This window comes from Marmota flaviventris, chromosome 5 (assembly GCF_047511675.1).
Source record: "Marmota flaviventris isolate mMarFla1 chromosome 5, mMarFla1.hap1, whole genome shotgun sequence".
NCBI classification, from domain to species: domain Eukaryota; kingdom Metazoa; phylum Chordata; class Mammalia; order Rodentia; family Sciuridae; genus Marmota; species Marmota flaviventris.
The window spans coordinates 37,700,305-37,724,335 of NC_092502.1; positions in this window are offsets into that span (position 1 = coordinate 37,700,305).

A 24,031-nucleotide genomic window follows, 5' to 3' on the forward strand; every position below is an offset into this window, starting at 1 on the left:
GCCGTCTGATAGAAGAAAAAGTTGGCTACGATCTACATTCGGTGGTGTCGGGCTCCAAATTCCCCAATAGGACACCCATAGCACAAAAGTTAATAACTAGAATCAACAAATGGGACTTACTCAAACTAAAAAGTTTTTTCTCAGCAAAAGAAACAATAAGAGAGGTAAATAGGGAGCCTACACACTGGGAACAAATCTTTACTCCTCACACTTCAGATAGAGCCCTAATATCCAGAGTATACAAAGAACTCAAAAAATTAGACAATAAGAGAACAAACAACCCAATCAACAAATGGGCCAAGGACCTGAACAGACACTTCTCAGAGGAGGACATACAGTCAATCAACAAGTATATGAAAAAATGCTCACCATCTCTAGCAGTCAGAGAAATGCAAATCAAAACCACCCTAAGATACCATCCCACTCCAGTAAGATTGGCAGCCATTATGAAGTCAAACAACAACAAGTGCTGGCGAGGATGTGGGGAAAAGGGTACACTTGTACATTGCTGGTGGGACTGCAAATTGGTGCAGCCAATTTGGAAAGCAGTATGGAGATTTCTTGGAAAGCTGGGAATGGAGCCACCATTTGACCCACCTATTCCCCTTCTTGGTCTATTCCCTAAAGACCTAAAAAGAGCATGCTACAGGGACACTGCTACATTGATGTTCATAGCAGCACAATTCACAATAGCAAGACTGTGGAACCAACCTAGATGTCCTTCAATATTCGAATGGATAAAAAAAAATGTGGCATCTATACACAATGGAGTATTACTCTGCATTAAAAATGACAAAATCATAGAATTTGCAGGGAAATGGATGGCATTAGAGCAGATTATGCTAAGTGAAGCTAGCCAATCCCTAAAAAACAAATGCCAAATGTCTTCTTTGATATAAGGAGAGTAACTAAGAACAGAGTAGGGACGAAGAGCATGAGAAGAAGATTAACATTTAACAGGGATTAGAGGTGGGAGGGAAAGGGAGAGAGAAGGGAAATTGCTTGGAAATGGAAGGCGACCCTCAGGGTTATACAGTGGATGGGGTAGAGAGAGAGGAGGGGAGGGGAGGGGAGAGGTGGGGAGGGGGGATGGTGGAGGATGGGAAAGGCAGCGGAGCACAACAGACACTAGTATGGCAATATGTAAATCAATGGATGTGTAACTGATGTGATTCTGCAATCTGTGTATGGGGTGAAGGTGGGAGTTCATAACCCACTTGAATCAAAGTGTGGGATATGATATGTCAAGAAATTTGTAATGTTTTTAACAACCAACAATAAAAAATTAAAAAAAAATAAAAATATCTTTTCAGTCCAAAACTGAATCAAACAATAAAAAAAAGAAAACTTTAAATTAGGATAAATTAAATAGCACAGGAAGGAAGAGCACTTGCCTGATTTAGGAATAAAAGGCGAATGACTCACAGAAGTCAGAGATTCAACCAAGAGATTTTATTAGGGGGCTACCCAAAGAGGAAGAAAAGGATAGGCAGAGAGCAGAGAGAGGAGAGGATGAGGGCAGAGAGAAAGAGAAAGAGAGCAGAGAGAGGAGAGAAAGAAGAGGGCAGAGAGAGAAGAGGAAGAGGGCAGAGAGAGAAGAGGAAGAAGGCAGAGAGCATGAGTTTGAAAGCTTCAGCTTAAGAAGGGTTGTGCAGGCAATATGGAGGGTTCTGATTGGCAGGGTGACTCAGGAACAGTGAATGGACACTGTGTCCTGCAGGGAGAGAGAATTTTGAATTTGACACTCTTTGGCTTGGCGCCCTGCGGAGAGGAGGGCGAGGGGTAAGGGATTCTGTGATGTGCTTGCAAGACAGAAACTTAACTTCAGCAGGGAGTCTCCCACACACCCAACAAGGAATGTTGATTGTGAAAAAGAGCCAAGGAAAAAGTGTTAGTAAGAGAAAGGAGCAACCACATTTTTCTACTTACATTTAGAGAGGTTTATATGTGTGGGGTCAAATGCATGGAGTACTGCATACATGACATACATTAAGGACATCTGAGTGGCAGGCCACTCCCTTTGTGCTAGCCATGTGAGTGGCAGGATGCTTACCCTGTAGGCACAGCCCTGGGCCTGAGGCCATGTGTTTCAGTCTCTGTGCTTGCTCCAAGGCTCACTCCTCGATTGGTCATTGTGAGGACAGTTAGCAGAAATTGCATTGGTGGCTGCCTGTAATCTGCTTAGCTACTGCCTTAGTATATATACATATAACTATGCAATAAAATCAGACCTGCTTCCTGCATGGTCTCTGGAGGTCTTGATTAGTGACTCAGCAGACACACTCTCTTCTACCCTATTCCATGGACCTCCTCACTGGACAAGAGAGAGCCCACACGTCTGGACCCCGAACAGGGACCTGAGGTAAGTCTATAAGACAGGGTGTTGCCCCTCACAGAGCAGTGAGGAAGGGGAAATGGGGAACCTATCGAGTTTCACAAAAGACTCACAGCTGCAAGTGCTGTGCACTCTCTTGGATACTAATGTTTTAACCCTGAATAAGAGAGAAGGCCAGAAGTTCTGGGATGTTGTGATTGATACCAGTTCATGGATAAGTGATGCTTTGTTTTTGATCCTAGGATATGGGATAAGATAATGGCAAATGCGTGGCAAGCTAAAGTGAGACATGAGTATACTTTTTTTTTTACCAGTACATTTTTTCTTATTGTGACAGCCATTCAGCAAAGTTTAGGGGGCCCTGTGACAGACACTTGCCATATAATGATGGCTCTGAGGGAAGATGAGGCTGTGAAAGACAGACAAGGGGAAAAAGATGGGGGCAACAATCTACAACAAAGCAAGAAACTGCAGCAGGCACAGGGAAGTGAGGGTGCGAATCTACTTCAAACCAAGTAACCACAGCAGATGCAGGAGGGAGAGAGACAGGAAACGGTACCACTAGCTTTCATGGTGCAGGAAGAGGTGACCACAAATGGCGCAAGTGCACCTTCTACTGACAGGCAAAGGTTATATCCCTCCTTGAGTCAATGGCAACTGCCTTCTAATGAGGTAACACCAAAGCCAGCAAGGAACTATGACAGCTTAGAAATGACCAGGCCACCAGACAGGCCCAAGCCATGGCCTCCCAGAAACCCATTCCAGGAGGCCAGAGATCCTTTTGAAGTTCTACGTAAGATAAGAGATGAGAAGTGGGGTAAGGGAGTAAAAGCCTTCCCAGTCAACATGGCCCCTACACCACAGCACCCTGCCATTTGGTTTCCACACACATTGGGTACACTAAAGGAGTTAAAGAAGGCAGTAAAAGAGGATGGGCCCCAAGGGCCATTTGCAAAGAAAATGCTTGAATCACTCAGTCTTGGACGTAATTGCCCTCAAGACTGGAAAGACCTAGCCAGAGCAGCTCTTGAGCCTGTGACATTTTTGAAGTGGAAGAAATTTTTCTATGATGAATGCGAACAGCAGGGGGATCATAACCACACCACAAATATTAACTTCCCAGCTGAATGCTTGCAGGGAGAGGGAATCTACACTTCCCCTGCAGTGCAGGCTACAAGTACACCAAATTATGTCTATCAGGTGTAGCTCTGTGCTCTGAGAGCCTGGAGGAAGTTGCCAGCTGGGGGAGGTACAGTTTCTATACAGAGCTTAAGGTAGAAAGCCACTGAGGACATGCCACAGTTTATTGATAGAGTAAACAAGGTAGTAGGAAGGAAAGGTATCTCATGAAGGAACTAGGGCAGCCTTAGCCAAGGGATTTATCTGGAATGGACTAAATAAGGAATATAGGGCAGCCATGGTGCTGGTATGCAATGGCACACTGAATGACTGGATTTTGGCTGCTCAAGATATAGGGACACCAGGCCAATAGGCCATGTTGATGACATTGGCGTTTTCAACTCTGTTCAATAATCACCAAAATAGAGCAGATGGGTGCTGGAGCTGTGGAGAAAAAAGGCATCTCTCTTGAGACTGCCGTTCTCAGGGAGGAGGGGGCAAATCTGGCCTCTGCTCATGGTGAAGAAGGACGGCACTGAGCTAGAGACTGTTGGTCAAGCCAAGGCTTCATGGAAAGCCTTTAAATTCCTCTTGGGGCACCCCTCAGTCCCACGACTAAGGGAGGGTCCAAACAGTGGGAAACAAAAACAAACAACCAATCTGATGAATATAAGGGGTCCTGGAATATGGTGCACAATCCCTATTAGTGAGGACCACAAACTCAGGGCAATGATAAAGATAAACAAGAACATTTTCAAGGGGTTGATGGACACAGGGGCCATCTTAATTTCACTGAGGTTGGAGGAGGTACTGGAGTCATGGGCCACTGAACCAGGGTCCAATATTACAGGCATTGGAGGGCTAACCCCCTCTTGGCAGGCAGTGCAGGGCTGGAAATGGGAGGACGTGGGAGGACATGGATGGCAACCAAGGGACTGTTTAACCCCTCGTGATGGAAGGAATACCTAACAACCTATTTGGCAGAGATATCTTGGACTCCATGGGAGCAGTGCTCACTACTGATGACCAGGCCTTCTATGATGACATAATAGACACAGATTTAAAAGATCCAACCTTAAAAGGGGGATTTCAGATGTTCCCCCCAATATTAAAGGCCACTGTTCATATTATAGCACCTTTTCCCCATATGGTTGCAATGGCTCTCTGATGAACTGGAATGGGTGGAACCTTGGCCACTTTCCCCAGAAAAATTACAGCATATCCAGGAATTGGTAAAAGAGCAATTGGCTTTAGGGCATACCAAGCCCTCTAATAGTTGTTGAGAGCCACAGCCAAAGGGGCCCCAGCAAACTTCCAGCTGCCAGCAAACTTCCAGCTGCCAGCTGATGATTGGCTCACAGCGGCCCCAGCAAACTTCTAGCTGCCAACTGATTGGCTCCTCTGTGGTGATGCTCATTGGGCTGTTTCCCCGCCTTTTCAGACCATGGAGCTGCTCATTGGGGGACTTTTTTTGACTCTGCCCATGCGACGCAGCCAATCAGCCTCAAGAGCAGGAGGAGTGAGGGAGGTTGAGAGGCTTGTGGGAAGCCGGTGGTGGCAGTTGGGCTCTGAATGTTTTTCCTGAGGAGCTGTGTGTTTTGGTGTGTGTGTTCTAAAAATAAAGTTCATTTCTTTTGACAAGTGGCTCCTGAATTGTGCCCAGCCAGACTGCAGCAAGTAGTCTGTGTAATACCACAATTTTTTTTTTTGTATTCAGAAAAAGGCAAAAGGCAAATGGACATTACTTCAGGATTTGTGGGCCATAAATGAGACTATGCAAAAGATGGGTACCACTCAGCACAGGCTTCCATTGACCCAATGTGTTCCAAAAGGCTACAAAGTTCACATAGCAGACTTAAAGAACTGTTTCTTCTCCATTCCACTGCATCCAGCTGATAAACAACGTTTTGTGTTTACGGTACCTGTCATTAACAACTCAATGCCTGAACAACGTTTTCAGAGGAAAGTGTTACCACAAGGCATGAAAAACAGCCCCACTATTTGTCAGTTGTTTGTTGTTTGAGCCATAAAAGGCCTTGAACAATATACAGATCTTGTTGTGGTACACTACATGTATGACCTGCTCTTGGCACATGAGAAAGAGGCTATACTGTAACAGGCTTTCACAGTTTGATTAACAACCTCAATGAATTTGGATTGACTATTGCCCTGGAAAAGATCCAAAAGGAACCCTCTTTTAAATTTTTAGGACTTTGTATCTTGCCAGGAGCAATTATGCAAGCAGCTCCTCATATCACTATCCCTGAAAAGCCTACCTTGAACCAGTTGCAGACTATCCTGGGGCATTTAAATTGGCTTAGACCCTCTTTAAATATCACTACTCAACAAATAAGGCCCTTATTTAATTTGCTAAAGGGAGACCCACATTTAGACTCCCCCTGACAGGTTACCCCAGAAGCTCTTAAGGCCTTGGAATTGGTTAACACATCCCTAAACAACATGGAGGTAAAATGCTATGTCCCTAAGAAGGATGTCTGGGCAGTAGTAAGCCTAAATCCTGGGATTCCTACTGGAGTCATTCGGCAAGAGCCAGACAATATTATATCACGGGTGCACTCTTCCTCCAGAGCACACAGAATAGTTCAAAGTCAAGTGGAAGGCATCTCACAGATGATTGCCTCATTGAGAAGGTTCCTCTGTGAGTGCTGGGGAATGAACCAGATAGGCTCATAATTCCTCTCATGATGTCAGAGGTGAATAATCTCATTATGCTTAGCCCTAATTTCCAAGCTGCCATGGCTAATTTCACTGGGGCCCTTGACTGTCATATGCCTCCTCAAGAATCCTGCAAACCATTACCCTGTGCCTCTAAAGCAACCAAAGATAATAGTGAGCCAGCCTTTTCCTGGTGCACCCTTGGTGTTCATGGATGCAGCTCTACAGGGAAAATTGGCATTATTCATTTCCACCCTGATACCAGGATAAAAGGGCCCTCCAATATAATTACTCCCCTGAGTCTCCCCAAGCACTAGAATTATCAGCTATAAACTTGGTCTTGCAATGATTCCCTCACCCTATTAATGTGACTGATAGTCAATATTGTGCCATGGCTATTCCTAGACTGCCTTTTGCTTCCATAAAAAATGATACCAATATGGTTACCCTGCTCCTAAAATCTATTCAAACCCTCCTAGAAGGAAGGGCTAACCTCTAATTCAACATATCCGGGTCCATTCTGGGTTGCCTGGGCCTTTGTCACACTAAATGAGGAGGCTGATAACCGACCCGTGGAGCCTATGAAGCCTCCTTGCCTGAGCAGATGGTCAGGCAAAACAGCAGGTCCCATCAATCAGCCCATAGCTTGCACAAACTGTTCCCTCAAATAACAAAGGAAAATTGCAAGCTAATTACTAGATAGTGCACTAAATGTGCTCCCTTCTTGCCCATAGGGCCTTTACATCCTCAAGATGTTAATCCTAGATGTCTAAAGTCCAATGCCCTGTGGCAAATGGATATCACTCATGTACCATCCTTTGGGCATTTAAAATATGTGCATGTATGCATAGATGCCTACTCAGGACTCCTCCTGGCAAAGGCAGCCCCAGTAGAAAAATCCAAATGTGTCTGTTCTCACCTCTTGTGCTGTTTTACAACCATGGGAGGACCATATCAAATAAAAACAGTCAATGGCACCTCATATACCAGTATAACCTTTAAGGAGTTCTTTTCTAAGTGGAATGTTAAACAAACCACTGGTATTCCTTACAACCCCCAGGGACAAGGGATAGTGGAAAGAGCCCACAAAGAGCTAAAGGCCGCCATTTTAAAATAAAAAGGGGGGAGACAGCGCTTCCCCATGGTCTCCCCATGATATTCTGAATGCTATCCTCTTTACTTAAAAATTTTTAACAGTGCCTAGGGGTGATGATTGTAAACCTGCCTTCAAGCTTTGGGACCCCTTGACGGGGCCTATCCCATTGATCCCTAGTGCAGTGTAAAGACCCTTTAACCATTCAGTGGTCTGAGCCTTTGTTGCTCCTGATGTTGGGTAGGGGTTTTGCTTGTGTCTTCCCAGAAGAGCATCCACAGCCTATTTGGATTCCAGCCCATCATGTCCGGCCCTGGTTGCCTATCCTCAATGATGGCCCACTGCATGCACCAAGAAGAGAAGAAGCAAGAAGGCAAGAAGACGCCAGAGGAGACCCCATCACGGGGTCACATGGGGTGATGTAAAAGGGCTTATACAGCATGCCAATGATATTGGAGAAAGCCAGGGTCATGGTCCTAATCCTCCTGGCCAGGTCTTTTTTCTACTCTTATGCACAGCTCTAACCACCAACAGTACTGTGGCCCAGGTAAATTGAGCCCTGGTCACTAGACTACGCCTTCTGGCTATTGCTAATTGGGAAGGGGCTTTACCAAAGCTCTTTTCCAATAATTCCAACCTTATTGATCCTGAGTTATCCATCCAGGAGGTAATTGTACCCTGGAATACCAGCATTTCCATACCCATTCTGCCTATTTGTTTCTCCATAGTAGATATTGAGACCAATAATCCAGGCAGTCCCTCTGCTTTGCTCTTGCCAATGAAACTATTGTAGATAACTATAGTAAGTCATATGTTGGGCTGTCTCTCACTGACCTTACAGTTATAGTTAATGCTACCTAGAACCATAGACTCCCTGATGGCAAATGCAAGAAAACCTTGCTGCCAACATGCCCAACAATGCTTTTTGGAAAGACTCCCTCAGATAATGATAGCATCCCAGGGAATCAATGCATCACTTCCATACCTTATCTCCTTGATAAAAGAAATTTCTCTGGGGGAAGAACAACACCTATACACCTGGACCAGCACAGCTCCCTGGAATGTAACTGATGTGCCCAAAAACCGTATGGGCTACTGCAGTAACTGCTACATGGGACAAGCTGTTACCAATCGGTTTGCAGGAAATCAGTATGGCATGATTCCTAGCTGCTAGACCCATCAAATGGGCAGCAGCTGGCTGGATGAATGAGTCTATATTTAGTCCAGACCCTGACCATGGATTTGCCAAATTATACCCTTACCCACTATGCACAAGCTTGTGTTATGCCACTTGTTGGCATGCTAATAATTGATACTGATGGCATAAATATCACTCGTACAGAGATCCCTTGTGCAGTCAATACATCCTGCTGGCTCACAAATTGTTTAACCCCTGCTATGAAAGCTGAACTTATATTTATCTTCAGAGTGCCCAAAGCAATCTGGCTTCCAGTGAACCTGGAAGGAGGAGTACATAGGACATGGAGATGAAGAGTCTTCTGAATGAGATCCTACACTGGACAAGGCATGCAATTAACCTCATCATCGCTGGAATTATTGCCCTGGTAGCCACCATCACCACCACAGCCTTTGCCACTGCTTTGCTTGCTCCAGGTATCCAGACTGCTCAGAGTGTAAACAATTTGTCTACTGCCATGGCAGAAGCTTTTGCCATCCAAAATGACTTAAATAATCTGTTCCAAGCTGCTATTTTAGTCATTCAGCAAGAACTAGACCTCCACCAGGAACAACTATATATTCTGGTAATGTTTCAAAGTCTCTCTTGTGACCCTGAATTTTATAATATTTGTGTTACTCAATATGCTATTTCTGAAAATATAACTTTACACTTCTCCAGTTTTTCTCAGTATATTAAGGGTGCTTGGGATGCAAACTATGTTATGACTATGTATAACTTTACCAAGGCAATTGTCAAAATCAATGAGACTAAGGTGTCTATCTTGACAACCTCTTCCTTTTACAGGGGTTGACTGATCATTGGAAAACCTTGATAGCCAAGTTAACTAATCCTTATAATGCTATTAGCCTGGCCTTACTGTGTATAATAGTGATATTTTTTTCTTGTGTTTTGAGATGCTTATGTCACCATAAAAAGAAATAAATAAAATGAAAAACAGTAATGCTGGCTGAAGTCCTTGCAGCAGTCAAGGGGGTGGGGGCGGGATGTGGGGACAAGTGCATAGAGTACTGCATACATGGCATTCATTAAAGGTGTCTGAGTGGCAAATCAGTCCCCCGTGCTAGGCATGTGAGCGGCAAACTGCTTACCTTATAGGCACAGCCCTGGGTTTTAGGCCCTGTGTTGCAGTCCCTGTACTTGTTCCAAGGCCCACTCTTCGATTGGATGCTGCAAGGGCAGTTGGCCAGAAATTGTATTGGTGGCTGGTTTTAACCTGCTTAGCTACTGCCTAAGTATGTATATATGGTAACTGAGCAATGAAATCAGACCTACTTCCTGCTTGGTCTCTGGAGGTCTTTAATAGCCATTCACAGCCACACTCTTCTCTACTGTTTCATGGACCTCCTTGTTGGAAGAGAGAGAGCCCATGCACTACTACACATGACCCCACTTATCCTTCCTTTTTCCTACTTCTCTCATACAAGCATCCCTTCTTTCTCCAACCATTCTCTATTAGGTTATAAGGCATACTCCCTTATAGCTTTCTTCCAACATAAATTAATTAATGGATTTAATTGTTGAGAGCCACAGCTGAAGGTGCCCCAGCAAACTTCCAGCTGCCAGCAAACTTTCAGCTGCCAGCTGATGATTGGCTCACAGCGGCCCCAGCAAACTTCTAGCTGCCAACTGATTGGCTCCTTTGTGGTGATGCTCATTGGGCTGTTTCCCCGCCCTTTCAGACCATGGAGCTGCTCATTGGGGGGCTTTTTTTGGCTCCGCCTATGTGACCCAGCCAATCGGCCTCAAGAGCAGGAAGAGTGGGGGAGGTTGAGAGGCTTGTGGGAAGCCGGTGGTGGCAGTTGGGCTCTGAGGGAATTCCTGAAAAGCTCGTGTGTTGTGGCGTGTGTGTTCTAAAAATAAAGTTCGTTTCTGCTTGACAAGTGGCTCGTGAATTGTGCCCAGCCAGACTGCCACATTTAATAATTTTGTGCTCCCATAATTACTTCATGGCCCTTCACAAAGGTGACCTGCATCAACTATGTAAGGCTTGACCCAACACTAAAACACTCATAGGTGCATCATCACTTTTATATGAAGATTTTCTCAGCCAAACATCCATGTATGGCTCTAATTTCAGCCCTTCATTGAACTGAATCATCACATATGAACTTAGAATTGTCATAACACAGAAGACACACACAGAAACACACTCACAAATATAAAAATACACACACATCACATTCCCTTTAAATAACACTAGAAACATTTTCCAGATATGCACAATAACATACATAGAATTACATAAGTCATACCACAATCTCATTTTGAATATTTGTGCCAGATATATACCTCAGATAACACAAAACAGATAATTTACATACATTATAGACACATTTACACACATTCCATGAGGACATGCACAGAGATATTTTCATGGACATTTTTCTGCACACATTTGAAAATTTCTTTCCTTGAAGATAATGAGATGCTGCTAAGACAGACTATTGAGGAATCAGACTTCCTCTTTTTCACATGTGCAAATTCCATATAACTTGACCAATTATCCCTTTTCATCTTCAGTGACTTTGATAAAGAAAATTTGTGAAAGTTTACTACATACATGTACAGATGAAGAGGGGTGTGGCTGTCTGATAAAGTTGGGGAGTTGGGAAGGCATCCAAAAATAAGGCAAGCATCCAAACCATTGTCTTTCCTGAAATGATCCCTATGGAGATGAATAAATCCCACAAGTCCAATAAAGAGCTCCTAACAGAGAGTGATATCAGTTTGAACAATGTAGCACAAGATGGGAGCAAGGAGCTGAATATTCAGCAGTACTGCCTCCTCTGGAGAAGAGATCAAGGGCTAGAATTCCTGAGTGTCTGATGGGCCTACTGAATGGGAACTAGTATATGGGCTGCTGGGTGTTCCCCAGCTTGGAGGCCCTTCTGAATCATGTGCAGCATGGAGTCAGTAAGGGTTTTAGCTTTCTGGTTGTCCATCTCACCTTTGCCAGAAGAGGATCCAAAGGAAGAGAAAGAAGGAGTGGAGGAAGCAGAGTAAAATGGAAGTAATGACCTCTAACATAACCAGTAAAATCATTGGAGATAAGGATAATCTTGTGGAGAAGAGAACAGTACAGGCAGAAAGGCCTTACTACTGTGGCAAATATGCTTTCATGTCTAGAGCTATGAGTATGAGAATAGAAGATTGATGGCAACTTGTCAGGAGTTTTGGGGAAGACAGTGCTGGCAACAGGATTTATAGGGATATTGTTCTTTGGTTTATCTCTGTTCCAGTCTGCATAACTCATTTATGGTAGAATCAAGCCAATGGCTCTTCATGTGATCCTCCAGTACATATTGTCCTTCACACATTCAACCTGTATTATCATGTTCACTTCCAAAGATAAATTTTATTTTTTTTTGTACTTTGAAATTGGCATCAGAGGGAAAAATATCAAGACAGTTGAAATAGTGACAATTCTCAAAGTTATATGAAAATATGTTTGCATTATGTATTACATTTCCCTGTATGACACCCTCTCTTTAAGTATATAACTGTGAACTATCAGCAATAATATCAAGAATAAAAGCAACAATAAGTGTTGGTGAAGATGTGGGGAAAAGGTACACTGTAAATTGGCACAACCACTCTGGAAAACAGTAAGGAGATTGCTCAGAAAACAGAATGGAAACCCTATTTGACCCAGCTATCCCACTTCTCAGTGTGGTGAGGACAACATAAATAATATAAATAATAATTCATATCAATTTGACATTAAAGTGATTCCAAACTTTCTTAGAAAATCTCCACAATTCATCATGGATGCAGTGTATCACTGAGTTTAAGTACATTCCTTAATGTTTCAGTATAAAGCTGAATTGTGATAATGTGCCACAGTTTTCTGAGATTTATTATCTCAGTTTGTCAATATGGAAGCAATTACCTTTCTAAAGCTAGTTTATATTAACAAAGGTACTTTGGCAAACAAACAACCATACCTGACTCAGATTTATTAAGGCCAAACAAAATTTATTGAAGAGATAGTCAGAAAATTTAGTTAAAAGTAACAGCAATTACAAATTTCCAAAAAGAGAAATTGAGGCAAGACTACCTCCAGAAGCTCATAGACCTTACTTAAAATTGCAAAATAAAATTTAGCAGGAAACACCACTCTCCTTATCCCTTCCTTATTAATTTTCCAAGATATCATTATAGATTGTCCAACATGTATACATAGATGTTTACCTCTAGCTCAGTCCTAAAGATCAGGTAGTGAAGTAAGCATCTCACTTGGATGAAATTACTGACTTGTGTGCAGATAAAGTTTGAAGGTAGAGAATCTTACCAGTGAAAAAAATAAACTATTAGGTAGATGAGAGTGAAATACACTACATACAACTTACTTGCTTGTGTGGGCTCTCTCTCATTCAGCAAGGAAGTCCACAGAACAGGGAAGAGGAGAGTGTGGCTGTGGGGTCATGAATCAAGATGTCCTGAGACCAAGCTGGAAGCAGGTCTCATTTTATTGCATAATTACCATGTATATATACTCAGGCAATAGCTAAGCAGATTATAGGCAGCCACCAATACAATTTCTGGCCAACAGTCCTTGCAGTGACCAATTGAGGAGCAAACTGTGGAGCAAGTGCTGGGACTGCAACACATGTCCTCATGCTTGGGTACTATGCCTATGGGGTAAGTATTTTGCCAATCATGAGCCAAGCATAAGGGGAGTGGTTTGCACTCAGGTGCTCTCAATGTATGCCACATATGCAGTTCCATGCACCTATCCCCACCCTTGCTGTTTGCAGAGGAATTAAAAGATATAATAATTTTGCTTCTCATTTTGTGTTCTTCCATCTCCATAGGTCTGTGTCTCATTTATTGTGGGCTTGAACACCAGGCCCATTATCATAACCCTCCAGCTCAGTTACTGTGCTTTGCTTCATTCAAATGAAGTGACTAGTTTCCTCTCTCAGTAGGGGCTAGTTTCCTCTCTGGAACACACCCCTTGGTACTCCTCTGAATTATTGATCCAGTCTGGTTCGGTTGAAACTGAACTGTTGGTTTTTGGTCTCACCTCAAGATGGTCTGCCTGCTGGATGACAGACTGAGTGAAACTTGATTCCACTCTCAGCCACAGTATAGAAAGAGAATTTATTTATTTTTATTTTTATTTTAAAAAATGGCCTCTTGCTGTTTTTCCTGCACTATGCTCTTAACTGCTCTCTGAAGTTCTATTAAAAGGTCTTCCAGGGGCCATTTACCTTGATCTAGATCATCAAAAGACACATTTCTAATGCAGTCCAGACCTTCTGAACATTGTCTATTGTACTTTAGACAGTTTGGCAGAGAGGCAGCCTTTATACAATTTCCTCCCTAGTCTCTCCCAAGTATGTAAATCTGGTAAATCTTGCTTGCAAAATCACAAACAAACCTTGCTTACCATTCTTAGGAACTGTGCTAGCTGGCTCTTTTTCACTTGCTTTCCTTTCCGGTTAATTATAGTTTCCAAAATTGTTAAATACATCTCTTTATCTGAAGATATGGAACTTCCCATGATAATTTTTTAATGTCCTTGGCTCTAAAACTTCCTCTGTGACCCTTCAAAAAATTTCACAGTCCAATAAATTTCTATAGTGCACTTCCTCAATCAACCTGGAAATTCCCCTCTAGCAGCCCCAATGTTAGGCACCAATTGCCGCCCCCAACCAGTGCAGGTAGCTAAACTAAAGGTCACTTGAGTAAATTTCATAAGGTATCAAATAAAGCATAGACCCACAATTTACCTTTAATTCAAGCCCCGGGATGGCTCTTCTTCCCTCGGCCTCAAGCTCCCCAAATGGGAGTGTGAGGAATGTCAAGAGAGGCTGGTGAGAGAGAGCTAGCACATTCAGGAGTGATCTTTTATTGGGAGAGGACTCTGATTCATTAGAAATTTCCATCCAAAAAAGATCAAGAGGAGCAGGGTTACAAGGACAAGAAAGGTAACTTGATCCCTGGGGATATAGGGAGGCACACCAACACATGAAGACACATTTGGCAACATTTTTATGACTTTCAAGATCAGAGCCACTGTCTTTGGCCACTTTGATGTGGCCAGATTATGGGAAGTGACCAACAGAGCCTCACCAATCAGGAAAGAAAAATGCTGGTCACATTGCATGGTGGTCTCTCCAATCTGTACCCCAGATAGAGCATTAATCTTTAGAATATACAAAGAACACAAAAAAATTTAACACTAAAAGAAACAATTACCCAATAAATAAAATGGCAAAGGTACTGAACATGCATTTTATAGAAGAAGAAATATGAGTGGTCAACAAATATATGAAAACAATATACTTTAAGTGATGTAATTTGGTAACTTTTATGGAACTAGTAGGAAATCAATACATTAAGAACATCCCTTTCCCAGGGATCTGAGCTTATGTGAGACACTCACCATAAGGTACAGTATAAATTTTTGTCCTGCTAAAATTTTATAGATTCTTGAGTTATGAATACTCAGTATAATTATTGAGTAGAAGAATGATAATGAAACAGTTGCAATTATTTCATTGAGTCATATTTTCATTTTAATCCCTGAACTCTTCTGAAACTCCTCCATTTAGAATATTTTGCTCAACTTCACCTCTGTTTTTGGAAATGAATTAAATAACAATCACCTACCAAAATTTGTCAATTTATTATTTTCATTTAGACCCTTAAAATCCATGATCCAAATAGAAGATGTAATGCTAGAGAGACCATCCTTGTAAATGTTACCTTATAAAGTGAGAAAGTGAGATTACACAGTACTAGGTTATTTGAATGTCTTGTTTTATGAAATGTAGCCTCATTCTCCAATATGGCACATACATCAATATTTCAGGTCACGAAGATTCCTCATTAGGTTGTATCCAGATAATCATTTGGTAAAGTTCTGACCTCAGAGTTTTACCAATTCGATACATGTCCTGTTGCCTACATGTAAGAAAGAACACATATGCCATCAGACTTATATAGTCGACCAACCTATAATGTACAAATATTGAGATTCAGTTTTTTAAATTGCAAAAACTATATCATGATTTTTAACATTTGGGACAAAAATCTCTCATTTAAAATTTTTAGAATACTAATGGAAAAACAGGTGTGTTTTCCTTTCTAAAATATCTTTTGCTTACAAGAGAGATTATTTTTCATTACATAGCCTTTGTAACCATAAATCTACTTTAAACTATGTTAACTAAAATGTACAAAGTCATAGGGTGACACAAACATGATATTCTTCAATGAAAATTAGACAAGAAGAAAATAATAAAAAGAAAAAAATTAACACTTCAAGCTTTATTTATAGTTCAATAAATTGTACAATATATACTGTTCTTTGAAAATGGCAGGTTATATAATACAGTATGATTCCCAATTTTAATAATAAAGATTATAATTTAGTACATATCTGTGTACAAAGAAAATAGTTGGCAAAGATCATCATCAGGCTGCCTTAAAGAGGGCAAATATAAAAAAGTTGTGATTTTCTTAATTTACCTAAATCTCACAATTTAGAATTTTTTTCCAATATACATATGTTTCTTTTGTAAATATTATTAAATAACTTAACAATATAAATTAAAAAAGGAATCCACAAGGGCAAAATTGCCAAATAACAATGTCATTTGCTTCCAAATCAGAAAAATTCTGAGGCAGTACAGTTTCTACCCTGTGGATTTATAGTGTCCCTGAAGGTTTCCAGTTTCTCACTTGCTGAGAAGCTGCCTGTCTGTTTTCTTGGGTGCACTCCAAGGAGGAACCCTGGCTGGGACCTCGTCTATTCTGCCATCTTGAAAACCTATGATCCTGCTACTTCTGTTTTAGTCAGCTTTTTCGCTGCTGCAACCAAAAGCCCCAACCAGAAAAGTTACAGAGAAGGAAAAGATTATTTGAGGGCTTTCAATTTTAGAGGTCTTAGTCCATAGAGGCTGGCTTCATTCCTTAAGGCTGAACATCATAGAGGGAGAGTGCGGTAGAGGGAAGCAGCTCACATCATTATCAGAAAGCAGAGAGAGGAAATACCTGTATTTTAATTTTGTTCTTATCTCATTGAACTGGTTAGGACTTCCATATGAGTGGTGAGTGTACCTCTTTACCTTGATCCCAATTTTAAGGGAGAAATCAGTAAGTTCACATTTCATATTTCTGCATTCTAGTTGTTTTATCAATCACTGATAGAAGGCTATTAAAATCTGCTTTTACTTCTGTAAATTTTTCTTTTGTATGTTTTTAAGTTTTCTGCGCAGGTGTGTATACACTTAGGATCTTGCTCTCTATCTTATCCTTTATCATTTTTAAATTTCCCTACCTATTTTGGGAAATATTTTTTCTCTTGGGATAGATTGTTTTCTAATACTAATATAACCATACCAAATTGTATATACTTAAATTTACATGGCATATCTTTTAACTTCTAGTCATTGATATAGTTTATCCAGATATTTCATCCCCTGTTTTAAAAGTAATACCAATACTGTTAAAGTTACTCTTACCTGCACTACAAACATGAGTTTTCCTCTGTTTTTAACAGTTCATAATATAAAAATAGGATATTTTTTAGCTAATGTGCCAATCCCTGCCTATTATCCGGAGAGTTTAATTCAATTACTTTTGCTGTGGTTACTGAAAAAGAAGGATTTACTTTTGTCATTTAGTTATGTGTTTTATGTATATCTTATGTCTTTTTGGTCTTAAATTTTTCCATTATTGTCATTTTTTGTATATAGTTGATCTTTCTTATACTAATTTGGCTCCAAACTTCTCCTTATTTCTATATATTCTTAAGTTGTTTCCTTAGTGGTTACCTTGAAAATTCTGATATCTTAAAATTATAACAATCTACTTTGAATAATACCAGCTAAAGGTCTAATAGAATGTATACTATTTCTATATATCTCTGTCTCTCCACCTTTTGTTATTGTTGCCAGAGATTACATTTTTATATGTTCTGTGCCCATTAATATGAATTAATAATTTTTATTTAATGTATTATTCTTTTAAATCATATAGAGAAAAGTACAACTATTCATCTATGTAGGTAGCTTCAGCAGAGTTTTTTTTTAAATTTCTTATGACTTCCAGTTATTGTCTAGTGTTTTTTCATTTTAATCTGAAGTACTCCCTTTAGCTTTTATTTTAGGGCAGATCTACTTATAATGAACTATTCCAGCTTTTGTTTATCTGGAAATGTCTTGTTTCCATTCTTGAAAATTTGTTTTTTATGGATATATAATTCTTTGTTAATGTTTTTGTTTCAGCCTTTAAGTAAGACTTTAAGTTTCATCCTTCATTCTGATCTCAATAAACTCTGATAAGAAATCAACTGTTAATGTTATTGAGGATCCACTGTATGTAGTGAGTCACTTTTCTTTCGTTGCTTTAAATTTTTTCTCATTGTCTGTGGTTGTTGACATTCTAACTATACTATATCTTCATGTGGATCTCATTGACTGTGTCCTTGGTATTGATGGAGCTTCTTGGATGTGTATATTCATGTCCTTTCGATTTGAGATGTTTTCAGCCATCATTTCTCATATATTTTTCTTCCCCACTCTCTCTATATTTTTTCTAGTATTCCTATGATGCTGAAGTTGATATACTTGATGGTTTCCCTACTTTCCTTGGTCTTTATTCCTGTGTGTGTGTGTGTGTGTGTGGTGTGGTGTTTTTTAGACTGGAAAATTTTTCTGCTTCCTAAAATCTGTGGTTGAACTTCTTTAGTGAATTTTTATTTCTTTCTATAATTTGTATGGGTTTGATTTTACCATTTCTTCATATATCATTTTTCTGAATTCCTTCAGTTCTTTCTCCATGGGTTTCCCCAGTTCCTGAGACTACTAAAGATGTTGTTATTAAATATTTGACTAATAATGCAAATGTTTGGGCTTCCTCCATATGTGTTCCTTAGAGACGGATGATACAGCCCTAAAAATGGCTTATATATTTGTTCTGTGTGTAAGCTTTCTAATCTTTTTGGTCATTGTTAAGAATTCTATCTCCTGTGTATTATATTTTGTTAGTTCTAGAAACCTAATTCTCCCAACTTCAGTCAGGGCTAATGTTTCTGCTTATTTTAGAATGGAGATGGCCATTTGTGCCTTTTTCAAACTATTTTGCAAAGTGCTTTTCACGTTATGTGTTGTCATGGAAGAATCTATTGTATTTTCTATGTGGTTGGCCAGTGACCTGAGAAGATTTTCTTAAATGTTTGGTTATAAAAAGGAGGGAAAAGAGAAGAGTTCTTCTCTCTTTAATTTTATTATCAAGTTTAGGTGGGAAGCCAAAAGGCTATTTTTCTTAAAAAGAAAGCATTCCCCTTCATTTTACTAACTGATAGAAATTTATGTAGTCATGAGTATACATAATATTTGAAGGGTTGGGATGGCCTTGAAAATGTGTAGCACCACTTCATTAGTCAGCTTTTCATCACTGTGACCAAAACATCTGACAAGAAAAACTTTAAGGAGGAAAAGTTTATTTTGGGCTTGTGCTTTCAGGGGTTCAGACCATAGTAGGGTGGTTTTATTGTTCTGGGCCAGATGCAAGGAAAGTGGCTCAGCTCATGACATTCAGGGAGCAAGAGAGCAAAATGAGATAGAGATAGAGATAGAAAGAGAAAACATTTCTAAGAGCATGTCTCCAGTGACCTACTTCCTCCAGCCATATTTCATCTGCCTAAAATTACCATCTAGTAGTCCATTAAATTTATGAATCCATAAAATGGATTAATCCATTGATGAGGTTACAGCCCTCATCATTGTCTAAAAGCCACACCTTCAAACCTTACTGTATTGGGGATGACACTTCCAAAATATGAGCTTTTCCAGAGACATTTCAAGATACAAACCATAATAACCCTAATAAAAAATTAATAACCCTAATAAAAAATGGATGTTTGAGGAAGGTAACAGCTCTGGGAAAAAAGAAAACTAGTGCAAGGAAATGACAGGACATATTCTTTGCAGAGTTCCTGGTAGAGGGAAACAAGGAATAAGAGAAATTTAAAATGGAAATTACTAAATTCAACCTGTTTGGCCATATAAATTTTAAATGGGAATAAGGTACACTCCTATATTAATGGTGGGACTGCAAATTGGGGCAACCACTCTGGAAAGAAGTATGGAGATTTCTTAGAAAAGTTGGAATGGAACCTCCATTTGACCCAATTATCCCATTCCTTAGGTATATACCCAAAAGATTTAAAATCAGCATAGTACAGTGACACAGAAACATTAATGTTTATATCAGTTCAATTCATAATGGCAAAGTTATAGAACCAACATAATTGCCCTTCAGCATAGGAACGGATAAAGAGAATGTGTTATACATAGACTATGGAATGTTACTCAGCCATGGAAAATAATACAGTTATGGCATTTGCTGGTAAATGGATGGAACTGGAGACTATCATATTACATGAAATAAGCCAATTCCAAAAACTAAAGTCTCAATGTTCTCTCTGATATGCAGATAGATAAAACACAATGAAGGAGGAAGAAAGAATAGAAGTTCATGGGATTAGACAAAAGGAAATGAAGGGAAGGGGGAAGAAGGGAATATAAAAGATAGTAGAATTAATCAGTCATAGTTTTTCTATGTTCATATATCATTACATACCACTATAACTCCACATCATGTTCAACCACAAGAATGGAATCCTAATTAGAATAAGTTATATTCCATGAATGGATAATTTGTCAGAATACATCCTACTATCATGTATATCTAAAAACAACAAATAAAAAATATAATTCCAAAAGAATGAAAAAAAATATTGGGGAAGTCTTTCAGCAAAGAATGAGCAAAGACAAGAGAAGAGAACTCAAAGAGACAGATGATGAAAGAGAGAATTGTATATGTTGATGAGAATAAAATTTGTAGGGAGAGCTTGAGGACCAATCATGTTTGTCTTCTTACTTCAAGGGAAGAACACTGGGGTTTATTTTGGCCTCTTCTTTATTTTCTAAAAGAATTGGTTGGCAGGATATAATGAGCATTTAGGAAGATAAAAATGAGCTAGCATGCTGGGAACAGATGGGCAGGGACAGAGAGAGTGCCCATGAGGCTGTTGCAGGGATCAAGGTAAGAACTGATCAGTGTCAGGACTGAACCAGGCAGGAGGTGATGATGAGGACAATGAGAACTGATGAACCATGAGCATGGAGAAGTGATGCATGAAGGCCAGTGAGGGTAGGGCTACTGAAGACTGACCACTGGAGACTCAGGAGAATAGTCTCTAGACATCAGGAAAGAGAAGGGGGAACTGATCTTATAGGCATTTAGTCCTCACATCTGGAATAGAAGAAGAGGTGTCATCTCCTGGACACCTGTTACCATAGAACAGAACAAACTCTGGACTTAAAATAAGAAGTTCTAGTTCTGTGTTTTAATCACAATCCTGCAATGAATTCATACCCTCATATCTTTAAAATACTATCATCACTGTAGAGTCTTCAGCTTTAAAAGAATATCTATTTCCTATAGCCCATCTAAAGATGAATGTAAAGTATGAGCTCCCAGGGTTCATAGTACTATTTGAAGCTTCCTGGTTCCCACCCTGCCTGGCACCCAAACTTCCAACAAAACCACAAAATGTTAGATTGGGGAATAGGTGAAGTGTTTGGGGCTTTGAGAAATAGGGAGTAATATTCCATTGTTTATATATGACACATTTTTTTAATCCATTCATCTATTGAAGGGTATCTAGGTTGGCTCCACAGTTTAGCTATTGCGAATTGTGCTGCTATAAATATTAATGTGGCTGTGTCTCTGTAGTATGCTGTTTTAAAATCCTTTGGGTATAGACTGAGGAGAGGGACAGCTGGGTCAAATGGTGCTTCCATTTCCAATTTTCCAAGAAATCTCCGTACTGCTTTCCATATTGGCTGCACCAATTTGCAGTCCCACCAACATGTATGAGTGTATCTTTTTCCCCATCATGTGGGACTTCTAAAAGATAATCCCAGGGCTAAGATATCACCAGAGTCAGGGGGAAAAGAAAAACATTATAAATGAAATGGTTCTGGAATAATTCGTGGCATTTAAACAGGAAAAAGAGGAGATGCATTTCCTGTGAGATCCAAAGCATGAGAAAAAGGGTTGAGAAATAGGCAGCAACTACTATGTGAATTGGCCTCACTGTTGTGCAGAGCATAATGAAGGAGAATCTTTGGAGACATATACTTCTTATAAGGTCAGCAAGGTGACTACCAGCATGCAAGTTAAACTAATGAAATTAAAAGCAAAGTCCAGAGGTGTGAAATCATGTTTACCTGGATTAATTCCCAGAACAAAGGAAGACACCTGTCTAAAAAATGCCCCTGATGGACTATGGTTAAAGAGAAGTATTTGTTGAGTAGTGAGGGAAGTGTTGGGTATTTAATGAAGACAAAAATAGTGCCTTGGGTGCAGCCAATCTGGAAAGCTGTATGGAGATTCCTTGGAAAAAGTGGAATGGAACCATTGTTCAACCCAGCTATCCAACTCCTTGGTTTACACCCAAAGGACTTAAAAACAGCATATTTCAGGGACACAGCTATATCAATGTTTATAGCAGCACAATTCACAATAGATAAATTATGGATCCAACCTAGATGCCATTTGGTAGATGAAAGGAAAGGGAATCTTTGGTACACAATCAAACATTACTCAGCACTAAAAGAGAATAAAATCATGCATTTGCAGGTAAATGGATGGAATTGGAGAATATAAAGCTAAGTTAAGTAAGCCAATCCCAAAAAACCAAAGACCAAACATTTTCTTTGATATGAGGACGCTGACTCATAATGGTAATGAGGGGGGGGGAGCATGGGAGGAATGGAGGAACTTTACATAGGGCAAAGGAGAGCGAGGGAAAAGGAGGGGGGCAAGGGGGTAGGAATGATGGTGGATGAGTTAGACATCATTACCCTAAGTACATGCATGAAGACACAAATGATGTGAAAATACTTTGTGTACAGTGACTTGAAAAATTGTGCTGTGTATGTGTAATATGAAATGAATTGCATTCTGTCATCATGTATAACAAACTAGAATACATAAATAATTTAATAATATAAAAGTAAAAATAAAATGAGAAACATTTGAGGAGATAAATGTTTAACCTTATTTAAACATGATGCAATGTATATATGTATTGAAACATTGCATTGTACTTAATTAGTATGTATAATTTTTATGTTTTTATGTATCATTTAAAAGTTTTTAAAACATTCCTAAAAAAAGAGTGCCTTAACCAGAATATTTTCACATTATGACCTTCAGGATAGATGGTCTCCCACAGAGGAGGCATAGAGAAAAAGAGATAATGAGATGTCAAGAATTGTCACAAGAGCCATCCATGGGTTGTGTGTGTGTCCCTAAGCATTGAAACATCTGGTGTCTAGGAATGACCAGTAGGCATTTTCTCTGGTCAATTGCCCAGGGATATTGTGAATTTCTATTCTGCTCTGCCATATCCCACTCAGCACCTGAAATGGGTATGACCTGCCAAGATGCCAATCAACCTGTTTACTGCAAGATGTCTGGATGCAAAACTCTGCCCTTGAAACCTTATCCCTGCCTTTGATGTACCCCCTTAAATAAACCACCAGAGCCATTTTTCCTTTGTCTATTTCCAGCTATTGTGTGGACTGGATATATCATAGGTTCCACTTTTGTTAATATATTTTGACTCTTAGTTTTTTTGTTATTCACTGACTTTTTTTAAAATTTTTTATTGTTGGTTGTTCAAAACATTACATAGTTCTTGATATATCATATTTCACACTTTGATTCAAGTGGGTTATGAACTCCCATTTTTACCCCGTATACAGATTGCAGAATCATATCAGTTACACATCCATTGATTTACATGTTGCCATACTAGTGTCTGTTGTATTCTGCTGCCTTTCCTATCCTCTACTATCCCCCCTCCCCTCCCCTCCCCTCCCCTCCCCTCTTCTCTCTCTACCCCCTCTACTGTCATTCATTTCTCCCCCTTGTATTATTTTTCCCTTTCCCCTCACTTCCTCTTGTATGTAATTTTGTATAACCCTGAGGGTCTCCTTCCATTTCCATGCAATTTCCCTTCTCTCTCCCTTTCCCTCCCACCTCTCATCCCTGTTTAATGTTAATCTTCTTCTCATGCTCTTCGTCCCTACTCTGTTCTTAGTTACTCTCCTTATATCAAAGAAGACATTTGACATTTGTTTTTTAGGGATTGGCTAGCTTCACTTAGCATAATCTGCTCTAATGCCATCCATTTCCCTGCAAATTCTATGATTTTGTCATTTTTTAATGCAGAGTAATACTCTATTGTGTATAAATGCCACATTTTTTTATCCATTCGTCTATTGAAGGGCATCTAGGTTGGTTCCACAGTCTTGCTATTGTGAATTGTGTTGCTATGAACATCGATGTAGCTGTATCCCTATAGTATGCTCTTTTAAGGTCTTTGGGGAATAGTCCGAGAAGGGGAATAGCTGGGTCAAATGGTGGTTCCATTCCCAGGTTTCCAAGAAATCTCCATACTGCTTTCCAAATTGGCTGCACCAGTTTGCAGTCCCACCAGCAATGTACAAGTGTACCCTTTTCCCCACATCCTCGCCAGCACTTGTTGCAGTTTGACTTCATAATGGCTGCCAAT